Source organism: Halyomorpha halys, unplaced genomic scaffold, assembly GCF_000696795.3.
Source record: "Halyomorpha halys isolate HHAL.00 unplaced genomic scaffold, Hhal_1.1 Scaffold695.1, whole genome shotgun sequence".
Classification (NCBI taxonomy): Eukaryota; Metazoa; Arthropoda; class Insecta; order Hemiptera; family Pentatomidae; genus Halyomorpha; species Halyomorpha halys.
In genome coordinates this window covers 184645-185230 of record NW_027112187.1, presented here as the reverse complement: position 1 = coordinate 185230, position 586 = coordinate 184645, and the positions used below count along the sequence as shown (strand labels likewise).

The window sequence follows — 586 nt, the reverse complement described above, 5'->3', positions numbered from 1 at the left end:
ACCAATCCCATCCAAAACTCGAAATTTTTATATTCTCACCATTATAGACGAGTTTTCGCGTTTTCCATTCGCATATGCGTGGCATGATGTCCGTGCTACTGTGGTCTGAAGAATCTCTTTTGCTTGTTTAGAACCCCAGCGTTTGTTCATTCTGACCGTGGGGCTTCGTATATGTCCAAAGACGTCAAAAACTTTCTGCATGCAAATGGAGCAGCTACAGGTAGAACAACGCCTTATAATCCTAAGGGAAATGGTCAGGTTGAACGCCTTAACGGTACTTTGTGGAAGACCATTAATTTGGCTGTTAAAACGCAAGGTTTGAAAGTGGAAGATTGGGAAAGTGTACTTCAAGAATCACTTCATGCCATAAGATCATTACTGTGTACTGCAACTAATTGCACACCACATGAAAGATTTTTCGTTCATCAGCGGCGAACAGCAAATGGTGTTACTCTTCCATCATGGTTGGCCCCTGGCCCAGTATTTGCCAAACGAAACGTCAAGCACAGCAAATATGAGGATTCTGTTGAAGAAGTGGAGTTATTGGAAGCAAATCCACAGTATGCACTCATTCGACGAAAGGACG

The 586-nt window shown here is 42.8% G+C and overlaps 1 pseudogene; it reads left to right on the top strand.

Annotated features, from left to right (window-relative positions):
• Nucleotides 1-4: 4 nt before the first annotated feature.
• LOC136796440 (uncharacterized) overlaps nucleotides 5-586 on the top strand; it is a 3800-nt pseudogene continuing 3218 nt past the window's right edge.